The sequence below is a fragment of the Rhodamnia argentea genome, chromosome 2 (genome assembly GCF_020921035.1).
Source record: "Rhodamnia argentea isolate NSW1041297 chromosome 2, ASM2092103v1, whole genome shotgun sequence".
In the NCBI taxonomy this organism is placed as follows: Eukaryota; Viridiplantae; Streptophyta; class Magnoliopsida; order Myrtales; family Myrtaceae; genus Rhodamnia; species Rhodamnia argentea.
Genome location: NC_063151.1, coordinates 5250157 through 5276232, shown reverse-complemented (window position 1 = coordinate 5276232; position 26076 = coordinate 5250157). Strand labels below are relative to the sequence as shown.

General features: G+C 41.5%; 1 protein-coding gene, 1 long non-coding RNA gene and 1 pseudogene across 2 annotated transcripts in view; 1 reads left to right on the top strand and 2 right to left on the bottom strand.

Moving 5' to 3' along the window:
- The first annotated feature begins 500 nt into the window (after positions 1-500).
- On the top strand, positions 501-17068 carry LOC125313824. The gene is made up of 3 exons (XR_007197487.1): positions 501-719; positions 9269-9271; positions 17057-17068. It is a non-coding gene; the product is annotated as an uncharacterized LOC125313824 (long non-coding RNA).
- Positions 12105-23868, bottom strand: LOC115750015 (annotated as a pseudogene).
- Positions 23747-26076, bottom strand: part of LOC115750013 (putative disease resistance protein At4g10780) — a 22189-nt gene continuing 19859 nt past the window's right edge. Inside the window, exon 5 of the transcript XR_004016425.2 lies at positions 23747-23828. The gene's annotated coding sequence lies outside the window, so the exon portion shown is untranslated. The remainder of the gene's footprint in view (positions 23829-26076) is intronic.

Sequence of the window (26076 nt, the reverse complement as noted above, 5' to 3'; positions counted from 1 at the left end):
CCATTGTTAATTAATCTTACACTTAAATATTTTATTGCAACTAGCTTTAGTGCCCCTTCAACATCAAATTGTTCTACAAACTCAAATGGAATTGGATTCATGTGTCCCGACATCGTTACAAGCTCTAAATGATGCTTCTTCGCCTCCTCAGATTTCACCTTACACAACAGGTTTGTTAAGCCCATTGTTGTTACTAAACAATAATTTTGAAAAGAATGAAGCTTTGAAAAAAAAATAGATAGATTGCATAGCAGAGAAGGCGATATAAGGAATGAGTTAAAATATAGTGCATTTATATTCCAAATAATCGGAGAATGAAAGTTGTGAATTGATTGGCGGATGTGAAGAAGCTTAGAAATGATTTCCATAGTATTGAAACAACAACACCGATGTGAAAAGTAGAAGACCTTATGACAAAATCCAAATTCCCTCAAGCCAAATTCCCGTAAGGACTATTTCAATGAGAAAGCCCTAAGTCAGTAAATTGTGAGAACAAAAGTCGTGGGTAAAGCATTTCGGAGAAATACTACAAAGATTTTGGAGTACCTAGTGGGGAGTCAAATATCCCAACTAGGTATTCACGGAAGGGGGTGTTGGTAAAACGATTATTGTGGTGCACATACACAATAGACTCCTCGAAAAAGCAAACTATGACAATGTGTTGTGGATCACTATATCATAAGATTTTAACATATAACAGTTGTAAGATGATATTTGGAGTGTATTGAGTTTAGTCACACTACAAGAAAAGAACTTGAGGAAACGAGCAAGACTGTTGTCCGATATTTTAACCAAAAGAGGGAAGTCGCTACTAATCCTCGATGATGTATGGGAACGTCTCAATCTTGAAGAGGTGGGAATCCCTGTTGGCGGATGGGTTTAAGTTGGTCTTAACCACTCGATCCTTGGATGTATGCTGCCAAATGCAGTGTCGAGAAAAGATTAAAATCGAACTTCTATCTCCAAAAGAAGCCAAGAGTTTATTGTAGGAAGAGCTTAGATCTGAAGTGGCACTTAATTTGGAAACTAAAACAGTTGTGAAGTTTATCGTTGAAGAAAGTACAAGCTGGCCGCTTGGTGTCATCACAATGGCAAGAAGCATGCGAGGGTCTGGAAATGTTGGTGGACTTAATGTACCTTGACCTTACTAGAACACTTATAAAGAGATTAGCTAAAGGACCAAAGGAACATTGGGGGTATGCTAGACTTGTATAAGTCCACCAACATTTCCGGAACCTCGAATGCTTCAAGATGAACACAGCCACAAACGTCCAACTTTCTTAGAGTTCCGAGCTTCCCTAAATGAGGAATCCTGCGTAATCACCAACACTCTCTAAGCAATAGTGCCATTAAGTTTCCCAAGTCAAAGATGGAACGTGGAAGTTCTCCGAGGTAACATTCACTCGGGTTTAGATCCTTTAGCCCCGATAATTGTTTGATAAAATTAGGGATGACTACACCCGCCGAAAAGCTTCTATTCAAAAGAAAAGTTGATAGCTTAGGACAATTTGGAGAAATGTTCAAGGGAACTGCTCTAATTCCATTCTTCATCAGACAAACTTTCTCCACAGGATCCGTCCAATATTCCTCAAGTGGTATCCTCATCAACATGTTTCCTGCTTTTAAAATCGAAGTCACACCCCCGATGTGCAATGCCATGTCTCTAATCAAATCGTGCATGTTCATCTTGCTCCCACTTCTTCCAATAGGCAAACAGTTTCCAGTTTGTTCGGTATGGGGAGGCCTCTATCGTATTATTTTCCCCTCGTATTCATTCCACCAGTCAATCATTGGTCAATAAAGAATTCTATTAACTCGAACTTATCAATCAATTTATCTTCCGGATAAAGTGCACAAGATAAGAAACACTGTTGAACTTCATGTTTATCAAGGCAATCGTAAGTGAATTTTAGATTCATCAAAACCTTCTTTTCCATATATGTTTGCCTCGTATTAGATTTTTTCAATTTCACCAAGGAATCCTCCCATTCAGTTACATTGGTCACTTCTCGCATGCTCCTTGTCATCGTGATGACACCAAGAAGCAAGCCCGCACATTTTTCAACAATATACTTCACAACCGCTTTAGTTTTCAAATTAAGTGCTACTTCGAATTCAAGCTATTCCAAAAATAAACTCTCTGCTTCTTTTGGAGATAGAGGTTCGATTTTTATCTTCTCCCGACACCGCATCTAGCAAGATACATCCAAGGATTGAGTGGTTAAGACCAACTTAAGCCCATCTGCTCTAACAGGGATTCCCACCTCAAGATGTAGATGTTCCCACACATCATCAAGGATTAGTAGTGACCTTTTTCTTTTGGTTAAAAAATTGGTCAATATTGTCGTTCGTTTCCTCAAGTCGTGTCCTTTTCTTGTAGTGTGCCTAAACTTAGTGCCTTTCAAATGTCGTCTTGCAACTTTTGTATGTTAAAATCATGTGATATAATGATCCACAACACATTATCATAGTATGCTTTTTCAAGAAGTCTATTGTATATGTGCGGTTTTACCAACACCCCATCCTATAAATACCTAGTTGGGATATTTGACTCCCTACTAGGTACTCCAAAATCTTTGTAGTATTTCTCTGAAATGCCTTCCCCACCAACTTTTGTTCTAACAATTTGCTAACTTTGGTCTCTCTAGCTAAAATAGTCCTTCCGAAAACTTGCATTGTGTCATAGGTCTTCCGCTTCTCACATCAGTGTCGCCGCTTCGATACTATGGATATCATTTCTAAGCTTCTCCACATCTGCTAACCAATTCACAACTTCTATTCTATGCTTCATTAGGAATATAGATGCACCATATTTTAACTTATTCTTTATATCAGCTTCTCTACTATAGATTCTATATAGTTTTTTATTCAAAGCTTCATTCTCTTCAAAATTGTTGCCTGGTAACAATGATAGACCTAACAAACTCGTTGCACAAGGTGGAATCTGAAGAGATGGAGGAGCATCATTTAGAGCGTGTGATGATGACGAGACACATGGATCAAGTTCCATTTGATCTTGTAAAACAGTGTTGGGTGGACACTAAAGCTGGTTGCAATAAAATGTTCAAGTGTAAGATCAATTAACAATGGAACTTTCAATCAAGTCATGGGTACAGGTAAAACAACATTAAGAACTTGATCACAAAAAATATCTATAGCGAAAATCAACATGTGTATAAGTTAAATATTTTGAGGAAAGAAAACGTGCAGTAAAAAGATAATAGCATCGCACGTATATAATATTCAATGATTCAAATGTAATGAGGAAAAAATGCAACACGGAAAGAGATGAATTTGAGTTATTCTAGAGAGAGTTATTAATACAAAGAAGTATCACTTCTATAATGAAAGTAGCAATGCTCACCCGACTCTGATAATCCGATAATGCCTATGATTCATTTGGAACTATAATATCTACTTAGATAAATCAAGACATACCCGATGATGGGCCATCCATACTTGATCCACCCTTTAGAACTTGTGGCTGATGTTGTTTCTACTAAACTAGTTAGTTCCTTTTGAGCTTGTGGAACACTTTGAGAGGTACTAAAGCTGGTTGCAATAAAATATTCAAATGTAAGATTAATCAACGATGAGACTTCCAATCAATTCATGGATACAGGTAAAATAACATCAAAAACTTGATCACAAAAATATCTACAACGTAAATCAACATGCGTATAAGTTAAATATTTTGATGAAGGAAAACGTATAGTAACAAGATAATGGTATTGGACATATAGAACATGCAATCATATCACTATAACTGGGAAAAGATGCAATACGAAAAGAGATAAATTTGAGTTATTCTAGAGAGAGTTAATAATAGAAAGAAGTATCACTTCCGTAATGAAAGCAACAATGCTCCCTTGAGTATGATCATCCGGGAATGCATATGATTCATTCGAAACGATAGTATCTATGTAGATAAATCAAGACATACCTTGTGATGATGATGGGCCACCCATTCTTGCTCCAGCTTCTAGAAGTTGTCGATGATATGTCGAATCAAGAAGATATGATGCTGCTTCTGCTAAAATCATTGTTGAATGCAAAATTAGATAATCTAGGAATGCCTGTGATTCATTCGAAACGACAGTATCTACTTACGTAAATCAAGACAAGCCTTGTGATGATGATGGGCCACTCATATTTGCTCCATCCTTTAGAACTTGGGGTAGCAAATCATAATAATTTGGTTTTACTTCTAATAAAATCATCAGAAGATGAGAACGCTGGAGGATGCTTGATGTAGTAACTTTACCGGACCCATTTGGTCTAATGGACTCATGCAACACGTTTGATGCACTGTTGTTAAGGAACGGATCAATTTGTAAAGATGACAATACACCTGGATGTGGTTGTATTTTCCCTATATCAAGGTCCACTTATTAATCAAAGAGCTGCAATGGAAAATTGAATCCAGCTAATCCAATGAAGACTACTGGGGTGGCAAGGCAATTTCATTTCCATGTGCAGCTTCGCGTAAATCACCCAAAGACGCTCCGCCGAGAGCTAAAGCCGGATGATGCCAAGGATGTGTTGCGGTAGCGTCACTTCCATGTTCAGCATCCAAAGACGCTTCATCGGGAAGGTTAACCGATTGCACTTCCATTTGTTGGTCCCCTCCACAAACTTCACGTGCCTCCAAATGGGATGGTTCTTATGACCTACATGCATGGATATAATATTTGACACCTTTGAATTTCATACAAGTAGATTAAAAATAATCCAAAAAAAGATGCCGACTCAACTTTAGTTTGCAAATATAGAGTATTTGTATTAGATTTTGATTTAATCTCACTATTTCCATTTTCTATGTTCTATAGGCCACAGTTCAAATTTTGCTCCATATGCGTTGGCCATAATCACTTGCATAATATACAACGAATAGTAGGCCCACGAAAAACATGATGCAAGTCTCATTAAATCCAAGATTGAAATGAATATCTTAGCTACTTCGGACGTAAATAGCAAAAGATTTAGCAAAGAACATGTGATTTAAACAGTATTTTTTGTTCAACTGTACTAGTGCAGCCAATGGCAACCATCACCTCCTTGTGATAAGATTTCCGTGAAAATACCATATTTGAAGAGATAATTGCTAAGAATGGAGGGAGGGTTGGGTTGGGTTTGGTCTGGATTTGTATCGGATCGGCTATAAACCAAATCTACAAGGACATCGCGTGAAAATAAGAGAAACCAATATCCAACAACCACGTAACTCATTTGAAAAAGGAATAAGAAATAGGAGGAAAGAGAAAATCGAGACAGAGAAGGAAGTGACCGGATGCAGAAGGAGTAGAAAGACTCTCACCATTTCGCCAATGAAATCAAGCACCGACAAGTGAGAGGAACAAGGAGAGAAAATTTACGGATCGAGAGAGATGTGGAGAGAGGTTCCACAAATTTTCATCTTACTCCTATCTCAAGCCCGAAAGGAGATTGACCAATCACGGGAAAATAGAAGTTGCCTCGGAGGTGATTTCCAAGTTGAGCGGATCTTGGGCAAGAGCCGAGACACCGACGGTCACGGCGGAGAGAGTCGAAGTCGCCGAATACTGACGGCTTGCCCACAATGGGTGTACAGGAATATGAGGGAGGGCCATCCCCAAAACATTCACCTCCGATGGTCCGAACCGAAGAGCGACGACGATGGGGAGGAAGAGGGATCGCGGTTGAAAAATCGAGTTGAAGGAGAGAACGGGAAGTTAGGGTCATGGGAAATCGAATGAAAAACACCTGAGATGCTATTTCTCCGACAGTAAGATTAACTAACTCCCAAAAAAGCACTTAAACGGCGAAACTTGCCGCTGGCGAGGTGGAGCTAGAGACGACGTAAGAGGCCTACCGGTATCGTTGAAGAATCCAGAGGTGTTTCCCCGTTTTAGCATCCACAAAACACGCTAATTTACCGTCGACACGGTATACAGAAAATAACTAATCAATGGGACGCCAAGAATTGTGTAAATGGTTCACAATATGAAACGTAGGATGAAACCACAAAAAAAAAAAAAACAGCATATCTAACCACCAAACAAAGGGATAAAAAAAACAGGAAGGAGGAGAATAGATCATGTAAAAATCATCTCGATCCATCAAAATGCCACCTTCGAATCGATACCCAGCAATCGAGAAAGCTAAAAAGGTCAAAACTCTTCACAAGCTCAAAATCCTCACGGACTCAGAACATATGATTATACTAGATCATCCTCCCGCCTTCAACACTTATGGGTTTTCTCCGTTCCGCAAAGAAACAAACAAAGTCGAGATCAATGGACGGGAGAAGGGAAAAAAGGTAAAATTCGAGCGAGAAAATGCAGGCATTCCCCGTACCTTCGAGAAATGCACGGCTGGGCGAATGCGAGGTGGAAAAAAGAAGAAGAGGTAAATTCCCATAATTCAAGTCCCTACCAACAATTGAATTCCCGTGACAATCACCGACCCCGTCCAAGGCCTATAACATCCACGGCTTGATCTAGCCGACCTACAACGACCAACCGCCCCAGTCTCTCACCTCCTCGGTCACGCAACGTGCGTGTCTCGGCTTTTGACACGAGAGAGAGAGAGAGAGAGAGAGAGAGAGAGAGAGAGAGAGAGAGAGAGAGAGTTAAAATTAAAATTTGGACTTGAATAATCTAGCCAGGCGGGTTGACGTACAATGGGACTAGACCAACTTTGATTCGAACCTCGACCGAAACAAATCAAATATTTCCCGTGTACAATTTCAAATTATGAGTGAGCTTGAGAATTGTAATAGCCCATTGTTGCGACCCACCTTCGGCCTTCCCCGAGGGTCCGGCGAATTTAGAGGTATTGCCATCGATCAATGGCATGGACTCTTCCAAATCTTACCTCGTGTGACATTGGATTTCTTTTTATTGATTAGCAAATTAAAATGCTATTAAGAGTCGCCACTAGCCTATTGGGGTCGGCTAGAAACCAATCGAGACACAGGAGTGTTATCTCGATTCCTACGCAACCGAGCTTCTAGGTTCGGGGAACTTGTTTACGCTATCTAGATAATTAACGCCCTTTCGGTACCTAACCAATCGATATTCCCTAAGGTGACCACACATTCTACATATCATTTTAAGCTTATCGTGTATCTAACCAAGTACTAAATGACCATGCATAATGTTTTTCTGTCATTTCGTGCAATTACCTATTTATCCTTAATCTAGCATATAGGAAAAACGATGAACATGCAATTTTTCAAAAGACAGTGTTGTAATCAAGTAAATATGCCAAATAAAGACTGGAATGAACACATGCAAATCAAATCTATAATGACAATATTTAAACAAATAACTTTGATACGCGGATTGGATACATATGAAATCAAACCGAATTAGACGTCGGTCTTCATTCACCAAGCCCCAATGGGCTACCAACTCCAAGGGCATCACCGTCGATCGCCACATTAGAATATCAATCTGATGCATCAAGCATTTTGGAACATGCACCCACTCAAAGTAGATGATTAGCAAAGTTCAGCCAATTAAAGAATAAAACAGGCATCTCAAATTAAACTATAATTACTATGCTAATTTATCTACTGAGATATACATTACGAAATAAATTATTCAGACATTCACATGCTAAGACAATGTCATGCAAATTAAACATGGAAAACAGACAACAATCGGACATATAAAAGCCTAATTAGACACAAGGCAAATGGAGGCATTTCCTACCTATTTCTTATTTTTTTGGCATGTTCGATGATTTTCTAATTTTTTTTTAGTTTATTATTATGAAAAACGAACCCGGCCTGGTCGGGCCTCAGAACCCGACCAGGGCCGGACCTAACCCAGGCCTCTACGGCCTGGGTCACCACCCGGACCGGGCTCGACCAAAAAGCCCGGTCTGGACTAACACAACAAAATAGACCAACATGGGCCCAAGTTTCACCTGCCCAACTATCCTTATATAGCCCGGACCCACACTCTCTAGAAGTCATCCCAACCTCCCTACATTCCAAACCTCTATGTGGCCCGAGAGACCAAGCCCAAAAGCTAAAAGAACGCTCGGCTCGACTACTTTTCCTGTTCATCATCTTCTTCATCCCTCGCACTCCCGACCTACGTCCTCCGCCCGATATCGCCAGAAGCGGCAAGCACAGATTCTACCGGGACAGATCCAAACGCCGACTACCGGCTCAATGACCCCGATGCAGACCACCGGCCCGGTGGCCCCAGCTACGAACAAACTCGGCCATCACCGCCATGGCTCCATTTCACCCGAAAGAAACGCCTACATTGCCTTACGTGCGGCAAGCTCTTGGTTCACCGAGAAGAAGCACGTCGCTGTTGGCAAACGACAAAGGTCATCATCGCGTCGCTTCGCCTTCGTCACCATCACTACCTGCCCGAACATAGCCTTCACCGAGCCAACACCAGTGGCGTCTTTTCGCTGGTTTCCGTCACAACCGGCCGCAAGCACGGTTGGTCACGCCCGACCTTCGCCGAGTCGCACTCGTCATCCATCAACCGCGGCCATCGGGATCCGCTCGCGAGCCACGCCTGGTCCCGTTCGCTTCACCGCTACTTCATCGGGATCCATTCGCCACTCCGCCGCCAAGTTCGGCTCTACGTAAATCGCCGGGTCTGATCGTCCTTATTTGAAGCATCAACTTCGGGCTCCGATCGTCGATCTGCAACGCCGTTGTCGCACCACTACGCCGTCGGCATGCCGCCATGAAGTTGAGTTTTGCTTGCGTCACCTATGGCCACGCCATTGTCGCCACCGATCCGAACCGCTACGGCTCCTCCAAGCCTATCCATTTTGAAATGGACGGCCTAGATCCATCAATGTCACCCCTACCTTTATGGTAGGGGATCCGGATCCCATTGATGGATCCGGGTCGTCCATTTCAAAATGGACGGTCTAGATTCATCCACATCATCTTTTAAAAGGGGGGGAAATTTTTTAGCGAAAAATTTTAAAATTTTGAAAAAGTGATGTGGATTAATCCGGGCCATCCATTTTTTATTTGGACGGCTCGGATCGATCATGTCACCCCTAGCAATGTTAGGGAATCCAATTCCTCCATCAATGTCACCCTTACCTTTATGGTAGGGGATCCGGATCCCCATCTCTCCCGCTTATATTGTTACTTTTGCCTCCTTCGCCAAGCTTCCTTACATGGACAGGAGTGAAACCCGCTTGATAGAGACGTGTACTGATGATTGATCACGTGAAATGTGTGGTCAAACTGAAGGTGACGTGAGTGTGGGCAGGTGAGTGTATGGTGGTAGTGAGGGAGAGGGTGGGCTGAAGAAATTTAAAAAAATGGGCTGTAGAGAAAAAGGGAGAGAAGATGGGCTGTGTTCGCCCAAGCCCACATGGGAAGAAAAGGAAGGCTGGGCCTAGAAGAAAAAGAAAAATAAAGGATACATATTTAATAAATTAGAGGTATTCTTGTTTAATAGATATAATACGAGATCGCCAAAATTAGGTGTCAACAATCATTTTATCATTTCGCAAAGCTCAGCATAGCATAGAATCTACATATTAATCTTTGGATTGAGCGAGATCAAAGTTGGAGATCCCTGGTTTTCTCATCTAAGGATGTGGCCTAAGTCGCTCATTTGCCTTTCACAGGGCCACCTCCACGCTAATTACCTCTAATTGTATATGTGCAAATTCGGCTATATAATAAGGGATAACAATACAAATGATCTCTAAACTTTTATTCAACGTGTAATGTTGTACATGAACTTTTCATTTGTGTAATGCGATTCCTGAAATGTGTAATGTTGTCCCTAAACTTTTAATTTGTTTAATGTGGTACGTGAACAATTAGTAAATGTTATATGTAGTTCATATACTGTATGAAAGTGTTTAAAAGTTCAATTATCACATTGAACATTTCAGCTAAAGTTAAGAAATTATACTGAATAAATTAAATGTTCATGGATAATATTGCATACTAGACTAAAATTCAGGGATTATTAGTTGCCAGTCTTCAAAATGTTCCTGAAGCAAGCTATATGAATCCGGTTAATGCAGTCATGTAATTGGTCTCTTTGTAAACCCCACGTTGCTTTGCTTTGGGGAGTAAGAATGTTTTGATCAGAGTCTAACGCATGAAGTTTTGGCTTATAAATTAGTGATGCCGAAAAGCGCACCAGCAGGGGAATCATCATCCCAGTATGATCAAACTACGGTCCCGCATTCCGACGAGCCACTTCCGAGCGGTAATGAAGAATATGGAACAGAAACCAGTTCATTTCCCCTGCGAGAATCGGTCGACATATGTGCTGTGACTGCAACACATGTGGATTTGCAAGTTCTGGAGTGGAGGGTGGAGCAAATATGGCCGGCCTGTCCAATGTCCTGAATCTTGGATCAACCTTGATCAGTTTGTGATGATGACGGAAACGTTTGACTCTACTGAATATGTTTGCGGACACAAAGCACTTTCACCTCTCCATCGTTCATCTAAGCGGGAATGTGTTTGATTGGGATGCTGAGGACCCATTTGTCATACTTCTATTAAGGGATCGGTGATTTTGCGATGGTGATGGCCCTCTGATATTCTGTTGTTCATACCTCATCTCGAGATCAATGAACTGATCGAAAAACCTCTGGTAGTTGACTTGGATCGAGAAACATCGAAGCCGGCGGATCGGTTGAAGGTCGCTGGAGAGATGAAGTGGTCTCATTTCCATGTTCATCTTTCAAGCGTTGAATTGACCCATGGGGTTGCCCCGGCGTTTCTGGGTAGCCCACAGGCACATCCAGCGAGACACAATGACTTGACGCTGACAGTCTACTGAAGCCGCAACAGCAACGCTTCCATTTGGCCAATGGCAAGAAGGCGGCTGTGGCACGTTGTGATTCAAGTTACCAAGGACTGCAACTTGGCCCGTACCATCACTTCTTCGTCCCGTTACCTCTATAGATGCACCTGCCACACTTTTACCTTTCATTGCCTTTGAAGCTTGTGATCTCACATGATCATCAACTCTCTCGCATAGTTGAATACCGTGGCCTGGAACCCCCGCGAGGTGTGCCCTGATCCTCGTAGCACTTCCACCAAAATCCTTGCCGCAAAACTTACACTTCCCACTTGTTTGCCACAACCTCCACACGCCTCTCAAATGGATCAGGCTCTCTAGGCATTACTTACTCTGAGCTACAAAAAGAGGAGACAACTTCGAGCAAACTAGAGAAGAATCATCATTTGTCCACTCTAATCGATTATTATTTTCATAATTTTTTTGAATTTTTTGAGTTTTTATATTTTTATTTTCTTTTTCTTTCTTCCTTTTTTTTTTCTTTCCTCTTCTTACTCCTACAGTCGGTCTGGCTGGTAGTGGCAATTGGCTATAGGAGGAAGAAGAGGGAGAAAGAAAAACAAAAGAAAAAAAGAAAAATAAAATAAAATAATATTAAGATATTATGTCGCCAAACGGCCAAAAATTGGCCGGATGGACTTAATTGGCACAATTGCAAAACGCTTAAGATTGAATTGACAAAAAAGAATTATGACCGAATTGGCACAATTACGATATGTTTAGAAATTTTTTGGTAATTCTCGCAATTTCTTTAAGTCCTTGCTTTTAAAATAGTTGGTGGCGCCGCCGACAAAATCTCATACGGTATTAGAGCAAGGTCACAAATTCAAATCTTTAAAAGCTCCTATTTGCCTTGTTAATTACATACTTTTACGCTTTAGTTTAGGCCAAAGTCTAGCCTATGCGTAAGGGGGATGTTAGAATATTTTAATAAAAAATCATGTTTTCATCTAATAATTTAAGTTTTTATATTATTTGATAGTGATCTCATAAAATCTCATAATTCCATGAGATAATAATTCCATGAGATAACAGTGAAATTGCATAAAGTGTGCTCTCAATTTCACTTTAGGATGAATCATCCTGAAATTGAATTCCTTTTCATAAGTCGATGCTCTGTTCCTTTATTTTTTTTTTGTTGGAATATTATGCTGTGTTAGGTAAAAAGCAAGAAAGAAGAAAAGAAAAGAGAAACTAGAATCAGATTCAAACCAACCCAAAGAAGTTGAAAAAGCAAAAGAAGAATTTAGGAGAGAGGCCACGTTCTCCCTTTTCCGTTCAATTATTTTAATTGATATAGAACTGTCAAATTTGTACTGACGACATGCATATAGCATCATGCAAATTGAAAACACACACCATTGGCAAAATGCTCTTGGTTTTGTTATTCAGGTGAGCTTCTCAAACCACTGGCTTCTTTCTTGGGTTAATGGTGTTTTGACTTTATTGTCACCACGGGGATGTTTGATGTAGCTAAGTCCTGTGATGGCGGCACGGCGAAAGTCCTGGATAGTCGAGGAAAGAACTGCACTTCATTTCTGTTTCTTTGGCTCAATCCGGAGCAGTAGTCCTTGACTAGGCACTAGCGTGGGGTCCCTAATGTAATGATCATCAGAACATAACTCCCAAGAGTACTGAGTGACCAGATGATGGATTGCAACCAGGGTTTCGATCCTCGCGAATTCGTTTCCTGGGCATATCCGAGGCCCTCCTCCGAAAGGAATAAAGCTGTAGGGCGGCACTGACTTCTGGTTTTCAAATCTGGCAGGATCAAACTTCGATGGCTCGGGGAATATGCTCTCATCCATGTGTGTCATGTCCGATGCCCAGAAGACTTACAAATCGCACATCAAATACCAAATGTATGTCAACCGACCGGCTTCACAGATAGAGAGAATAAATGGCAGAAAGTGTAAGCAAGCATTTGAAGAAATTAGGAAAAGTTATTTGCATCCTTACTTGCCATCCTTTAGGAATGAGGTACCCACAGTAGTCAATTGTTAAAATATATGTCTCGAGTTTTAAAATTGTTGTTGGCACCACAAGTCAAAAGAGAGTAAATGAAAGGTGCATGAGCCTTCATCAGAGAGTAATGGTAGATCAAGAGTTTGACAAAAAGAGAGGGGCTTAAATAATATATTTTATTGTGGAGCCCATGGAGTAAAAGAAAGAGGGTTTTCTTTCTTTTATCTATCCCTAGCAGAAGCCTTCGTAAGATGAGGAGGAAGAGAAAAAAGGCTCTAGAAAAAGAGTCCTAAAGAGAGCCATTCATAGAGTGCTCTGCAAGGGTTTCATTCGTGGGTTTTGTTCGTGGAATTGCATCAAGAATTCAAGTGTCGAAGCCGATTAAATCTTGAGGTTAGATTTGTGTTAATTCCTTTGCGAGAATATCGCTAGGAATTGGGGGCTAAACACTGTGTGAGTTATTGGATGTAATTGGGGTTTGAGAAACACCGAGAGTGTTTGAGTTACTCGAGTGTGGTTCTGTAATCTCCGTGTATCGCTCGTTCTATAGTGGAATTCGTTGCTACTCTTCCCGTGGACGTAGATCTCTACGACCGAACCACGTACATCCGGTGTTCGATTTATTTTCTTGTTCTGTCTATTTATTGTTCGATCGCTTGTTCCGCGCAACAATTGGTATCAGAGCCAGGCTTGTCGAGTTGAAGTGAATCGATGGCGACGGAAGAAGTAAAAGTGAAAATCGACAGATTTGAGGGGAAGGACTTTGGTTTACGGAAGATGCAGATTGAGGATTATCTATATCGGATGAAGCTGCACTTGCCCCTATCCGGGGAGAAACCGGAGACGATGAAGGAAGCCGATTGGGAATTGCTGGATAGACGAGCGTTGGGTGTTATTCGGCCGACGTTGGCTCGTAACGTCGCGTTTAATATCGTTAAAGAGAAGACCACTGCGGGTTTGGTGAAAGCCCCGTCGGATATGTACGAGAAGCCCTCTGCGATCAACAAGGTCTATTTGATGCGACGTCTGTTTAATTTGAAGATGAGCGAAGGTGCGTCTGTTACTAATCATATCAATGAATTCAATGTGATCGTTAGTCAATTGAGTTCAGTTGATATTGACTTTGAAGATGAGGTATGTGCTTTGATTCTATTATCCTCATTGCACGATAGCTGGAATACTACATTCTTCGCTGTTAGTAATTCCTCCGGGTCAACAAGTTTGACGTTTGATGGTATTCGAGATTTGATTCTAAGTGAGGACATCCGTAGAAGAGAATCGGGCGAATATGTATCTACCGCTTTAGTAGGTGAAAATAGAGGAAGGACTGATATTCGTGGTAGTAGAAGTAGTATGAACTCGAATAGACGCAATGATTCTAGGACCGGTGGTGCTGTCTGTTGGAATTGTGGCAAGAGAGGGCATCTTAGAAGGAATTGCTTAAAGCTGAAAAACGAAACGGGTAAGGGAATTAGAGTTGAATCTACAGATGATGTTGCAGTGTAGCGAGAAAATTCTGATGGTGTCGATAGTGTCTTGTCTCATCATCGAGAATTCGTCATTTGACGGATGGATTATGGATTCTGGTTGTTCTTTTCATGCTACACCAAATAGAAACTGGTTTGCTACTTATCGGTGCACAGATAGTAGTAAAGTGCGGTTGGGGAACAACGCCGAATGCGATGTTGTGGGTGTTGGTGATATTAAAATCGGGATGCATGATGGTATTGTGAGGACATTGACTGAAGTAAGATACGTTCCCGAATTGAAAAAGAACTTAATTTCCTTGGGTACCCTAGATTCAATTGGATGCGGGTATTCTTCACAAGGTGGAGTTATGAAGATTGTTCGAGGTGCCCTGGTAATAATGAAAGGAATCAAGCACGATGGCCTGTATGAACTTCAAGGTGAAACATTGACGGGTTTCGCTCCGGAGACGTCGACATCCGTTCGAGGGTCTAACGACCGCTCGAGGAAGACCCGGGTGAGTGTGTCGAAGCACAAGTTTGATGTTGTTGTCGGGAACACGCGGTCGAGAGCTTTGATCGAGGTGGAGACTACTAAGTCGATCAAGCATGTGCGAACCGACAGTAGCATGGAGTTTTGCTCAAAGCTGGTAAATAAATTCTGCATGATAAATGGCATAGTGAAACACCGCACTAGTGCCGGTAAACCACAACGGTTTGCAGAATTGATGAGCAGAACATTACTAGAGATGGCCCGAAAAATGATCTCTAGTGCTGGTATGGCTAGAAGAGTTCTAGCGGATGCGCTTAGTATGGTGAGCTACCTGGTGAACAGATCTCCATCGATCGCGATCGGATTTCGGACTCCCGAAGAAGTGTGGTCAGGTAACGTTGCTGATTATTCTAATTTTAGAATGTTTAATTGCCCGTGTTATTATCGAGTAAGTGATGGTAAGCTCGATGTGAGGGCAAGGTGCATATTCCATGGCTATGCACGAGGTGAGCGGGGCTATCGGTTGTGGTGCTCGAATATAAATTCACCTGTTTGCAACAGAAAAGTTACCTTTGACGAGTCTCCGGTACTTCGGGGTAGGAGTGTTTGTGGCAGTATAAATACAGATCTAAACGGTGTTCGGCTTGAGGTGGAGTTGCAACCAGAAACTCCCGAGGTAGCGAGTACTAGCGTGATAATCGACACAGATGGTGCTTGTAGCGAGGTGGAGCCCGTAGAGCCAACGGTTGCTTTGAATGCTGATATTGATAAGGTACGTGTTCGATCTCCCGACAGATATGGATGCAACGGTGGTTTTGCTTTATCTGCGATTAAGGAGCTTGTGTCAGAATGTCCTTGTAGAGCGATTAAAGGTGCATGTTCAGTTGGTATTCTGATGAGGTCCACGATTACGGCGAAGTTCAAGCGCGGCTTGGACTTGGATGATATCTGTGGCGGTTGAGCCCATTGGGGCTGTTGGGAGAGTAGCAGATGATGTTCGGATTATAGAGAAGCGATTGTGACATGGCTCAAACGTCGAGCCAAGGTGGAGATTGTTAAAATATATGTCTCGAGTTTTAAAATTGTTGTTGGCACCACAAGTCAAAAGAGAGTAAATGAAAGGTGCATGAGCCTTCATCAGAGAGTAATGGTAGATCAAGAGTTTGACAAAAAGAGAGGGGCTTAAATAATATATTTTATTGTGGAGCCCATGGAGTAAAAGAAAGAGGGTTTTCTTTCTTTTATCTATCCCTAGCAGAAGCCTTCGTAAGATGAGGAGGAAGAGAAAAAAGGCTCTAGAAAAAGAGTCCTAAAGAGAGCCATTCATAGAGTGCTCTGCAAGGGTTTCATTCGTGGGTTTTGTTCGTGGAATTGCATCAAGAATTCAAGTGTCGAAGCCGATTAAATCTTGAGGTTAGATTTGTGTTAATTCCTTTGCGAGAATATCGCTAGGAATTGGGGGCTAAACACTGTGTGAGTTATTGGATGTAATTGGGGTTTGGGAAACACCGAGAGTGTTTGAGTTACTCGAGTGTGGTTCTGTAATCTCCGTGTATCGCTCGTTCTATAGTGGAATTCGTTGCTACTCTTCCCGTGGACGTAGGTCTCTACGACCGAACTACGTACATCCGGTGTTCGATTTATTTTCTTGTTCTGTCTATTTATTGTTCGATCGCTTGTTCCGCGCAACAATATCCCTTAAGGCTACCCCCGAAGCCACCGAAAACAAAGGAACCATCCTTAGTGTTTCCATCGCCACTCTCCATGTGTACTTCATCCTGGCAAGGTCCTCCCAAGTTAAAGCTTCTCCTGAAGTCTTGCCTTTTGCTATCTCTTCTTGTTCTACAGAAGCAAAACAAGCTTTGTTATTTGTCGCAATAAGGGGGAAGGGACATGCTTCTGAGCTTTGTTTGGCTTTGGAAACTCCGACAAATTTATGTATTGATTTCTGTTGACACCTAAATTTTGATTTTTAGAAAATCATTCATTTAAGTATAAAATGAGAATTATCATAGTTCTCACAAAAATTAATTTCTCATGCACTGCATATTTACTTTTTGTCAATCATGCATGTCACTACATTCAAGCTAGAGGCAATGCAATTGAGCTCAATTTGACAGAGGACTGGACTAGGCTTAGTTTGGATTTTTCGGCAGTCAAGAAGGAGTGTGTGCCGAAAATTAACAAGGTTATTGGAATAATTTTGAGCTTAAATCAGCCCATTTATTGTTTAATTTGGGAAAATCCTTTTAATTAAAACTATCCATTAATTGAAAAAAAAGGGCTTCATGGATGAATATTTTATCTCCGGATCAAATTGCGATTAGCACAAGTTGAGGGACAATTTTGCAAATAATGAAAATGACACGTAAACCCTAGCTCACCATTATAAATACACACGTAGGGTTTGCATTGAGGAGGAGGCCACAAAATTTCAATACAAGGCCACTTGTGGGGATTCTTCATATTGAAAGCAACGTGAGAAGGGTGGAGAGAAAAAGAGTCATCTTCTTCTTCCGGTTCGCGTATCCAGGGCCACATTGAGGAGACCATAAACATTCTTCAAGAAAAGAAAGTGGAGGTCGTGGAGATTGAGGATCAAAAGGGAGTGCTCTTGTCTCAGATTTCTCTTTCTGTGTTATTATACCTTCATGCTTGTTAAATCCCACTACCACTCACAGTTTGAGATTCCTTTTTGTTCATCCACACAGATCACCATTCAAAGAGTTTCACGTTGAGGCCATATGAAAAAACTCACCACATGGCACAAAAGGGAGATCAGAGGAGATCGAGGATTCACGGCCACTGGGGAATTTTCTCACAGGACAACTCGTGAAGAATTCCCTGATGCTCAGAGAAGGAAACAAGGCCAAAGGAGAAGATTCATGAAAGAACAAAGGAAGTGGGAGCTGGGATTAAAAAATCACATGGAGACAAAAGAAGAGTCCATGCAGAAACGTCCAAGAAAGGCACACATGAGGAGAAGTTTTCCTTTCTTCGTTTGTTTTCTTGTACTTTGATTATTAATTGTGCAAACCCTCTCAGAAAGGTTTTTCTTTTGATCTTTATTTGTAATGTCAATGAAAGGGACAACTCAGGACTTTCAAGGCTCATTGAGAGAGTGTATGCGAGAGAGGATCAGATGAGAAACGGGAGTCTATCTTGCGCCTGATACATAACGGAGCACCACCCTTCGCGGTCCCTTTCCATCGACGCTTGATGCCCTCTAGCAGCCGATGGTCCAGCTCGAGGATGGCTGTACATCCGACGACCAGCCGAACCTGGACGGCCGCAACTTCATCTACGAGTCTCCCCAAACAAGTATGATGAATCTATGTCGGCGGTTGTGGATCACTTGTGGGGTGCCTCCCCTTCATCTACGCATGATCATAGAGGAAGGGATATACACATAAGGGGTCAATCATACTGAGTTATCTGAGGAAGCAATAAAAGTCCAGGAAGTTTCCATATGTCGAAGACAACTTCTCTGAAAAATTTCTCTTTTTTAATATATCACGTTTGATCCCACAATCGTTGGATTAACCTTTCCTGATGTTGCTATAGGTTCAGCCTTGATTATTGTCAAACAAGCAACAATCCCAACAGATTCCAAACTAGTGAGTACCCTGCAATGGTCCAGTGGAGGCAGCATCTTCGTGTTCCAATAAGCATGGCAGATTCTCCCATGATCAGTCCACAAAGAGCAAGATAGGAAAGTTTGGTCTACATTTACGGCCAAAAAACTGAATTTGATTTTGCAGGTCATCATCCATCACATCTAACAGAGACTCTGGATATTGACCGTGACCATCCTTCGAGCCAATCCGTGGATTAGCGGGGTCCACTTCAAATTCGGATGATTATCTCGAAGAAATTCAAATTATGTGTCGTTGTTGCTGCGGACTCGGTGACGACGAGATGGCCAATCTGTGATCCTTAACAAGAAGTTGCTGCTTCATCCACATCAGCTACACTCTAGACCAGAATCGATCTGTGGCCGAGTTCCAATGGTATTTTCAGTCTTTGATTCAATATAAACCTGTCTTTGGCCGAGAGTTTACTCATCTTGCAGGTTCAATAACTGTTCCAAACAATTCTTCAAGCAAGTCTCGGCTGAACATCCTCCAAGAGCCACAAGACACCACAGCCGGCGAGTCGGACCATAAGTCTGTCCTTGTTCGTACTGTCCCTCGCCATCATCGTTCGCCACTATTTAGTCGTGCCGAACACCACCAACAACGTCAGCGTCAACGACATCCAAACTTCACGATCGTTATCTGCTATTTTTTGTTCGGTAGCAAATCTAGCAAGTTCATGCCACCACATCAGCATGGTGACAATTCTTCAATCAAGTCCAAGCGGTGCCTTTCCTTCCTTGAAGTCCACGGTCAAAGAAGGCAACTAGAATTTGGCCTCATTAAGTTTACATCCTGTATCTATTTTCTTTTGTTGGTCTGACAATGCTATTATGGGTTCTGTGACTTCATATAAGTCAAGCAAAGTTAGAACAATACGCTAGGGAGACGTGTGCAGATTTATGGAGAATTCCACTCAAGCATGCCTACACCAGACAAAAGACAAAATTGTCAGCAAAGTCAACATGTACGTGGGTCTTTGATGTTGCACCAGATCATTGCTTGATCGACGTCCAGTTATTTTGGTTCTGGAGATACAAACTTGGCGAATGTCGTCGAATTGTTTGGCATGCCATTGTGAACACCACTGCCGAGCCGAGCACTGCCCATCGCCGTTCAACTCCAAGCTGATTGTTTGAGATCCCGAGCACTACCGAAGCCGTGAGCTTCCTCCCGTCGTTCGAGCCGCAATCTGTACGTCTTGTCCGAGATTCAAATTTGGCAATCCGATTGGCCTCCTTTTCGATTTGGGTGTTCAATCTTTGAACAAAGTTCGAATTAGGAAATCGCAATCGCAAGATAAGGTAAAATTCTATCCCTTGAATGTTAAGGTTATCTTGTTTTCCTAATTTGATTTATTTGAATTATTCGAGCATATCTACAAGAAAGACTGTTGCTTAATCATGCATGTTTGAAGTTTCTGAATAAATCTTGAGATGTCATGCTTATCTTTTTAGAATTCCTGGCATATCTTGTGGTAGTTTTATTTTGAAAAATCTTGATCTTGATCATATCCGATAAGATATTTGCATTTTCTCAAAATTTAAGTATATCTTCGATCAAACTTAAGGTTTTCAGAAATATCGAGCATATCTTTTTGAATTGGGATAATTATCAAGATATTCATTGAAAATCTTAAGATAACTTTCCTAAAAGATGTTGATATCCTTTGTGGATAGGAGCTTATCTCCTTGAAAATTCTAGAATCCTCTAAGGATTTTCGAAAATTTAATAAATATTTGCACATCTTTAAACAAAACTGCCTATAATGTATGCTCCCCGGTGCCTAGTCCCGTCGGAAAATTAAATCACACGCCACGCCCATGATCTTATGGGATGGGATGGTGATTTAAATATAGAAATTCGTATTCTGCCCTTTGGCGAGAAGGGACGTTGTATTTCTATATATTTATCCGCATACCGGCTCGAATCTTCGAGGATGTAGCGGATAAAATCTCGCTCCGGCCCGGATCTTCGGAAATGAGAAGATTTATCGGAAAATCGGATTTAAAGGTATATTATGGGCATTGTTGTTTAATTTTGTTCAAATTCATCTGCTTCAATTCAAAAATTCGAAAAAGTAAAAAAAAGGGAAAATTCGAAAATAAAAAAAGGGAAATCAAAATCACAAATCATCAATCGGGAAAAGGCATTTTCATGAAATTTGGTACCGAAAGGGTGTTAATTAAAAATTAACATAACCAAGTCCCCGAACCCTAAACCTCAGGTTAGCGAAAAATAAAGTATTCTCCCGTACTTTATTTAGGTATCTAATCTACCTACCAAAAAAGATTAGTGGCGGCTCCTAAATTAAAAATCAAAACTAAGTTGCGAATTGGTAGGGCTTGGGAGAGTCCGTATTAGGTTAGTTAATTCATCTAATTAACCTAATAATCCATTAACCTAAATTAATTTTTAGGTCGCGACAATTTCTCGTACATTTTATCAAGCCATCCATTATCCATCAGCAAGATAGAGATTAGGGAAAATTCCAATTAAGGGCCTCAAGTGCCCTGATTTTTTCAAATAAGGGCCCAAAATGGATTTTGTTGCAAATAAGGGCCCAAAGTCCTTTATTTGTTTCAAAGAAGGGCCTGGTTTTTGTCTTTTTCTTCTTTTTTTTGCAATTTTATCTTTCTTTTTTTACTTTCCTTTTCATTTTTTCCTTCCCCTTTTTCTTTTTCTTTTTCCCCTCCCCTCCCCGTCCCCACCCACGATTCACCATTGATGTCCGCTTCTCTCTCTCGCTCTCTCTAGTCATCCACACTCTCTCTCTCCGATCCGATCTCTTGCAAGTCTTTGTCTCTTCGTTTTCACCTGTTTGAGATTCAAAGAAAACCATCAAAGAAGGAGAGAGAGAGAGAGAGAGAGAGAGAGAGAGAGAAGCAGACACGCCGGCCGTCGCCCCCGAAGACGTTCTTCCCGTCGGTGTACGGGAAGAAGATGGAGGACGCGACGACCAACCGCATCTTGCAAGTACGACGACCCGACGCCGACCATGTTCACGTCATCACCGAGAGTAAGAATATTTGGCGGAAACAGAAACTTGAGACCGTGGCTGTCGTTGTTTTTTACCTCGGTCGCGTCCGGGAGGTCGAGGCGTCGATGGTGGACCGTCTCCTTCATCCGGATGCTCAAGGCCCTCATGCCCGTCGCCGTCCACTCCATCGGCGTCTTGCTTAAGAGAGAGACCTTCAAGTCCCGGACTATGCTGAACATGGTGTCAATCTCGCTCGGCGTAGCCGCCTACGGCGAGGCCAATTCGATGCCCGGAGCGTGACCCTCCAGCTCGGCGCCATCGCCTTCGAGGCCACGAGGTTGGTCCCGATCCGGATCCTACTCACCTCCAAGGGGATCCAGCTGAACCCCATCACATCGCTATACTACGTTGCGCTATGCTGCTTCGTCTTCCCGCTCGTGTCATGGGTCTTCATGGAGCACCCGGTGCTCGTCAAGTCCTTGAGCTTCCGGCCCGACCTCTTGGTCTTTGGGACCAACTCGCTCTGCGTGTTCGCGCTCAACCTTGGCGAAGTGTTTCTACTCGTTGGGAAGACCTCGGCACCGACGATGAACGTGGCGGGCGTGGTGAAGGACTAGCTGCTGATCGCCTTCTCGTGGTCGGTGATCAATGACACGGTGACGTCGGTGAACCTGTTCGAGTACGGGCTCGCGTCGCGTACTACAACCACTCGAGTTGCGGGCACTCAAGGCGAAGGAGGCGCGAGAAGAAGGTGGCGGCGCGGCGGCGGGCGAGGGGAGGTCGGGAGGTTGCTGGAGCGGAGGGAAGGAGAGGGGTCGGTGGGAGAGAAGAGAGACTCTCAAGCCTAAGAATGACTGAGTCCTTGAACATTTGATGATCGAGAAGGAGAAATCAAGAAATCGGCGAAACGAAGAACAAAAATGGAGAGAATTTTAAGTGTACCCAGCAGAAAAACTAATCCAATGCAGAGTATGCAAATGCATTCTTGCAATTTCTTGCTCGACTTCACATGCCGGTAATGCTTGGAGATCGACCGGAGAGAGAGTGTGTGGACGAGTAGAGAGAGGGAGAGAGACAGAAGCAGGCGTCAATGGTGGACAGTGGCTAGGGGAGGGGAAAAAGAAAAAGAAAAAGGGGAAGCAAAAAATGAAAAAGAAAGATAAAATTGCAAAAAAAGAGAAAAAGACAAAAACCAGGCCCTTCTTTGAAACAAATAAAGGACTTTAGGCCCTTATTTACAACAAAATCCATTCTGGGCCCTTATTTGAAAAAATCAGGGCACTTGAGGCCCTTAATTGGAATTTTCCCTAGAGATTATTCATGATCCTTGAGAATGAAGTAGGTTTGAACAAATTCTTCTTCGTTTTGTTTCAATTTTCCTTCCTTCTTGTGCTGTAGGGATCTATATGCAAATTCGACAAATCTAAAAAGACGCTAGGAATAGAGGATGTTTACCTTGAAGAACTGCTTTATAAACAGCAGGATTCTTAGATAGAAAGCGCAGCACAAAAGTTATAAGTATGGATGAGGTATCATGTCCAGCAACCATGACAAGCAAGATATTGTGCAGAATTTCATTGTCAGTCAAAACCCGTTCGTTTCCTTCATTGCGCTTACTTAACAAGCACGTGATCAAGTCTTGATGAGGAGCTGCAGCGTGCTGCTCTAGTTTCACCTTCTTCTCATGTACAAGTTCCTTCAACAAATCTTGGATCCTGGAGCTTGCTCGGAGGCTCCGATTGTAGCGTGCGAACGGCAGGTTTACTGGGATGGACCACATTCCCTCTATCATTTCGTGAAAGTTTTGCGAGAATTTCTCTCTTTCAGCTCCTTCCTCCATATCAAAGAGAAGAGAGCATATGATGTCGAATGTAAGGATTTTCATCAGGGGCAACGCCTATAGGAAGATCAAAACATTAGTGTCATTTACTCTGCTTCCCTTTATTGAATAGATTATGCACACTGTCAGTATTTGAGTCTATTTGAGCGCATACACCATGTGCATCTAAAAAATTTAATGTCGACATACCGCAACTTTTTCCTTTCCCTGCCAGTGCAACTCGATGTGCTTTCTGACTTCTTCATCCATTTTCCCCACGTACTGCTTCAGGGATTCTGGTCTCAAGAACGACATGATAGATTCTCTCACGTGTCTGTGATCTTGGCCACCGAGTTCAAACAGATTGCGGTCTCCCAGAATCGCGCGGATGGATGACGGTTGGTTGTTGGCGAGCATGCTGCTGTCTCCATAGAATATGAACTTGTTTGCTGCTTGTCCATGAATGAACACCGTCGGTTTGCCCAAGAGAGTGAGCTTCGAGATCGGTCCATGCTTCCTCACTATCTCTCGGACCCATTTCTCTCCCGTGTTTGTCCTCATGGCTCGGAGCAGGCCAATGCTTTGGCCTATGATGGGGATTCCCAATGAACCCGGAGGCAGCTTTCTTGACGATCCTCGTCTTCTCCAGCCTAACAGAAAGAGAACTTGTAGAAGAAAGAGAAGAAGAGCGACCAAGATGCCCATTGTTGCGGGTGGAAGTGTGTGCGTGTGTGATGAGGGGAAAGCAAGAGAGTTATATAGCTCCCAAGTTTTTTTTGTCAGTTTCTGAACTTTGATTCCTTCTGCAACGTCGGATGAAGATCACTATGCAGAAAAGTGCATCAAACTTTGGTACAAGTCCAGCTAAATAAATACTAATTCTGCCGGATTGAACAGTGTACTAGGTGCTGTATCGAAAAAATGCGGTCAACATAAAACAAACGGCATAAGACTATCCTACAGAGGAACAAATCTTACCTTAAGTTTAACCGGCAGAAGGGAATAATTCTGGGACAGCGGAGTTGGAGATAAAATGGACGGTGACCTCAACAACGGAGTTGAGCTCGGATGTGTATTCCTTCGTATTTTTAAAGCGTGAATCCGGCAGAATGGAATCATCCATCGAGAGCAAAACCAATGTTAAGAGGTCGCCGCAAAATCCAATAGAACTCATAGAATGACAAATGGAGTGTATAGTTGTCGGAATTTGAAGACCAGAAAGATCAGTTTTCGGACCATGACTCTCTAATTATTTTCAGCAAAAGCACGAACAGCAGTTCCTGCGCAATTGGGATATTCGTAGTAATGCAAAGATATAACTTGTCTGCACAACAACTCTTAAGGCTGCCGTTCTTTTCGAAAAAAAAAAAAAAAGTATTTCTGAAAAATATTTTTTAGGAAATCGTTTTTCAAAAAATAATAATATTTTCAAACATTGGGCTAAAACTTGAAAATGAACTGAAAAATATTTTTCATAATTTAGTATGAAAAATCGAATTTGATTGTCCTTCGAGGTACTCCTTTTAATAAATTTTCGTTTTTATTTTTTTATTTTTAAATTCATTTTTCTTTTCTCTTTTTATTTTTTTAAACATTCGAGAAAATTTAATTTTTTTCTTTTCCCTTCTTCTTCGACCGATCACCAACCACAGCGAAGGCTAACAACCAACTGTAGGCTATCTCGAGCCGTGCCACAGCTAGCGCGGCCGAGGAAGAAATAAAAAAGAAAAAAAAAAACCAAAAATAAGTAAAAATAAAAGGAAAAAGTTATTTTTCAGAATTTTTTTCTAAAATAATTTAAAAGAAAATGAAGGCAAAGAAGTGGAGGGAGGAAAGATAAGTTTTTCCACTTTTAAAGGTGTTTTTTCTATTGATGAAAAGTTTTCCTTTGACTCGATTATTTTTCGTGAACGAAACATTAGAAAATCCGAAAAATATTTTTCTGAAAATTGTATTTCATGAAATAAATGGAGCCTAAGTGTCTGATTCTTTACACCAAACGTGGCCGTATATCATGTTTGGTTGCATAGGATTTGAGTGGATGGAATGGAATGCCCTTTCAATGATCGGGGAATCTTATCTTATTTGAGTGTATGGAATGGATAAAAGAAAAAGAAAAGTATTTTTTGGGAATTCGTTTTCTGAACTTTCATCTGATTGGTTCGCTAAAAATGATAAGTCAATCAAAAGCAATTTCTGATCAATGAAAAAAGCAATTTCCAATCAACGAAAATATTCATGCTTCAATTTAGGAAAGTGAATTCCCCAATATGAAAAGGTAAAAACACTTTCCAAAATTGTTCCTCTCAATTGTTTTGATATTTAATTCAATCTTAATATTAAATTACATTTTATTTTATTTTTCTTTTTGTTTCTTCCCCTCGACTAATCGCTGGGCCTTGGCAACAATAAGTGGCCATCCACAGGCACGAGCCAGCGGGGCTCGCCGTGTCCCAGCAACCAGCAAGGTATAATAAAAGAAAAAGAAAAAGAAAAAGAATAAAAAATTAAATTTTTGATTTTTTTTAAAGATAAAATCATGACATTGAAATCCTTTTTCAAATGAGAACCAAAAATCAATAAACGTTTTCTGTCACATATCGTCAAATAGAGGAAAACAATTCCTGAAAAATGACTTTCATGAAATTATTTTCCTTTTCCATAGAGTTTTCTCCGAACCAAACCCACCGGATGCAAATTTGTAGCAGATGATACAAAGTGAGGTTGGAGTTAGAAGTAAATAATTTTCAATTTTTCCAAAGATAAGCAAAGAAGTTCTCGAAAAGAGACGTTATAAAATAGGAATTAACTGAACACAATAGTTTTGACGCCATATCTCAACATACACAAGCCCAGCCACTTCTCTCTTCTATCTCAATTTTCAAAGGTTTCTTTTCCTTTTTTCTTTTTTAA